The sequence below is a fragment of the Arachis hypogaea genome, chromosome 13, assembly GCF_003086295.3.
Source record: "Arachis hypogaea cultivar Tifrunner chromosome 13, arahy.Tifrunner.gnm2.J5K5, whole genome shotgun sequence".
NCBI lineage: Eukaryota > Viridiplantae > Streptophyta > Magnoliopsida > Fabales > Fabaceae > Arachis > Arachis hypogaea.
Genome location: NC_092048.1, coordinates 123222710 through 123226846, shown reverse-complemented (window position 1 = coordinate 123226846; position 4137 = coordinate 123222710).

Sequence of the window (4137 nt, the reverse complement as noted above, 5' to 3'; positions counted from 1 at the left end):
TCATCTTCAGGGAGTTTGCCGTTTTCTAGGAAATCAGTGATGGGGTCCATCCAGGAGGGGCTTATCTTCGTCAGGTGGAGGGCAACTGCTGGTTCTTTTATCATGCCTTGAATGAGGGATCGGTTGCCGGCTCCCGGTTTCGTGCTCACTAGCTTGGATAGGAGGTCTACCCGTGTGTTCCTTTCCCTTGGAACGTGTTGGACCGCGACCTCCTCAAACTATTTGCTCAGCTCTTTGACCTTCTCCAAGTACTTTTGCAACAGCGAGTCTCTGGCTTGGTAGCTTCCATTTACTTGCGAGGTGACGACCTGTGAGTCGCTGCATACTTCCAGCCTCGTAGCCCCGACTTCCCGAGCTAAGATCAAGCCGCCTAGAAGGGCCTCGTATTCCGCTTGGTTGTTCGATACGGGAAACTCGAACTTGATTGAATGTTCGTATATGACCCCGGCAGGACTTACCAAGATGATCCCGGCACCTCCGAACGTTTGGTTGGAGGCCCCGTCCACATGGAGCCTCCACCGTATGCCCGCTTCCTCGGTCGAGTCCCCCGCTACTTCTACCAAGAAGTCTGCCATTGCTTGTGCCTTGATCGCATGTTGGGGCTCGTATCGCAAATCATACTGAGATAGCTCGATGGCCCAAGTCATCATTCTTCCCGCTAAGTCAGGTTTTTGGAGCACTTGGCGGATTCCCTGGTCCGTTCTCACGACCACTTGGTGACCCTGGAAGTATTGCCGTAGTCTTCGGGAAGAGGTTAGCAGTGCTAGAGCCAGCTTCTCTAATTTACTGTATCTCAGTTCTGCTCCTTGCAGTGCTCTACTCACGAAGTAAATTGGTTGTTGAACCTTCCCTTCTTCCCGTACCAAAACTGCCGCCAGCGCTTCATCCGTTACGGCCAGGTACAGGTAGAGCAGTTCTCCGACTTTGGGCTTCCCGAGCACGGGTGGTGTGGCGAGGATCTCTTTGAAATGTTTAAATGCTTCCTCACACGCCGGGGTCCATTCGAACGCTATCCCTTTTTTCATAAGATTGAAAAATGGCAGCGCCCTAGCAGCCGATGCTCCAAGGAAATGGGATAAGGCGATGAGTTTGCCCGACAGCCTTTGAACATCCTTGACGCAGTCCGGACTCTTCATTTGGAGTATCGCTTGGCACTTTTTCGGGTTGGCTTCGACCCCTCTTTAGGTTATCATGAACCCTAGGAACTTTCATGCTTCGATGGCAAAGGCACATTTGAGTGGGTTGAGCCTCATGCCGTGTCGTCGGAGGGAGGCAAACACATTTTCCAGGTCGCTTATGAGGTCCTCAGGCCGGGTGGTCTTTGCGAGGATATCATCTACATACACCTCCACCATTTTGCCTATGAGGTCACTAAATATCTTGTTCATTAGCCTTTGGTACGTTGCCCCAGCGTTCTTCAGGCCGAACGGCATTACCTTGTAACAATATATCCCTCCTGGTGTTATGAATGTTGTTTTCTCTTCGTCAGGCCGGTGCATCGGTATCTGATTATAACCAGAATAAGTGTCCATAAAGCTCAGGTACCGATATGCCGCCGCTGCGTCGACGAGCGCATCAATGTTGGGCAGGGGGTAGCAGTCCTTGGGGCATGCTTTGTTGAGATCAGAGTAATCCACACATATCCTCCATTTCCCATTGTGCTTTTTCACTAGAACTACATTCGACAGCCACGTCGAGTAGTCGAGTTCTTAAATAAATCCTGCTTCGAGGAGGCTAGCCGTCTGCTTGGCCACCTCCTCTGCTCGCTCTTGCGACATTTTCCTTCTCCTCTGAGCTACCGGTCTGGCTTCTGCCATCACGGCCAAGTGATGTGACATGAGTTGGGGGTCTATCCCCGGCATGTCGGTTGGCGTCCATGCAAATAGGTCGCCGTTGGCCCTTATCATTTCCATTAGAGGTTCCTTCAAGTTATGTGGGAGGTTTCTGTTCACAAAGGTGAACTTCTCCTCCGTGTCCCCGACTCTAAACCTCTCTAAGTTCCCTTCCGGCTCGGGTCTTGGCTTGTCGCTGACTCTAGCGTCCAAGTCGGCAAGGAACACCCCCGATGCCTCTTTAGATTTCTTCCTTAAGGAGAGGCTGGCATTGTCGCAAGCGACTGCCGTTTCCAAGTCTCCTTTTATGGATCCCACGGATCCGTCATCAGCGACGAACTTCATTATCAACATCTTTGTGCTGATCACTGCTCTGAGGTCGTTGATAGTCTTCCTCCCTAGGATGACATTGTAGGCCGTGGAGTCTCGTAGAACCACGAACTCGGCCATTACCGACCTTCGCCCCTGTCCTGCTCCTACAGATATTGGTAGGGGGATTATCCCAACTGGTTTGATGAAGTGGTCGCCCAAACCTACAACACCGTACTGGTGCGTCTTTAGATCGGCATCTCATAGGCCCAAGGCATCGAACACGTTACGAAACATGATATTCGAGTCAGCCCCGGTGTCCACGAGGATTCGCTTGATGAGGCTGGTTCCCACTCTAGCCGTGATGACCATGGGAGGGTTTTCCGTGGCCTCCTCAAACCATTGGTCCTCTGGAACGAATGAGATAGGTGGGAGCCTCTTGGAGCTTCGCACAGAGGATGAGGAAACTGCCAGGACCTTGGCGTCTTTCTTGTGTGCCGACCTCGACCTTAGAGGTGCGTCTCGTGCCGTTACCATGTTCACTATGGTAAGACCGTGCTTGTTGTCCTCCGGCTCGTGGCGTCGCTTCACCGCGCGGGTCTTGTCCTCTCCTTTGCGGTCGCGATCTCGCCTCCTTGGCTCCCTGATCAGATGGGAGAATTCGGCCAGTTTTCCGTCCCGGATCGCTTATTCCAGCGCGTTTTTCAGGTCGAAGCAATCCTGTATCATGTGTCCGTAGCCTTTGTGATAATCACAATAGAGACTTTTGTTTCCCCCGGTCCGGTCCTTCAGAGGTCGGGGTTTCGACAAAATCCCCCTTTCGGCTATCTATTGATAAACTTCTATGATGGGGACGGTGAGGGGGGTGTAATTGGTGAACTTCCTGACTCGAAGAAACGGTCTGTGTGTCTTGCTCGGACCGCCATCTCTGGCGTGTTCCTTTTGTCTCTCTCCGCTGCCGTGCTGCCGGGTTTGGTTGTAGGAGGGCTACCGCTTGTTGGCAGCCACGACCTGACTGACTTATTCATCGTTAATGTATTCCCTGGCTACACTTTGGATCTTCTGCATTGTCCACACCGGCTTCGTGGTGAGATGCTTTCTGAAGTCCTCATTTTGGAGTCCGTTCGTCAAACACAGACTAGCTACCGAGTCGGTTAGTCCGTCGATCTCCAAGCACTCGTCGTTAAACTGGTCCAGATATTTTCTGGTTGGCTCGCCAGACCTCTGTGTCACCCCGAGCAAATTGATTAGGTGTTTTGCCTTTGCAATTCTGGTGGTAAATTGGGCTAGGAAAGCGCGGCTGATGTCCGAAAACCTAGCCACCAAACCCTGTGGGAGGCTGTTGAACCACCGTATCGCTGGCCCCGCCAAGGTGACCAGAAAAGCGCGGCACCTCACCTCGTCTCCAACTCCCTCCAGGTTCATCCTGGCCTCGAAGGCCGTCAGGTGTTCCTGGGGGTCTTGGGTTCCGTCATACCTCATGTCCGTCGGCTTATCCAAGTGCTTTGGTAGCCAGACCTCGAGGATGGAACGATGAAAGGGGGTCGCGCCCATTATCACGGGCTGGCGTGTTCTCGTGGGACATTCTCTTCTGCCTCCCTGTTCTCGCTCTGTTCTCCTTGGCCTTTCTCTTCTGTCTTCTCGGTCTCGCTCTGTAGCGCTTGTTTCAGGTCGGGTGTATATCACAGGGTCCCAACGTCTTCTGGGGCGCTCCTCTTCCTCCCAGGCGCTTTTAGATTCAGACCGGGGGCTACGTGTACGCCGGGAATAACTTCTCTGAGGAGTTCTTCCTCGTGTCACGGGAGAATGGGAGTCGCTTGGTTTGGGCGTTCGTTGGCAGCGTTCTCGATCTGCCAGCTGGCGCTCCAGGTTTTGCATTCTATGGCGCAATTCCTGTATCATCCTGGCGCTATTGCTGCCTGTTCCCCCGAAGGGGCGTCTTTCCTGGGATCGTGTGGCCGGCTCGGTACGTCGGGGAGGGGACCTCGTCTGCTCC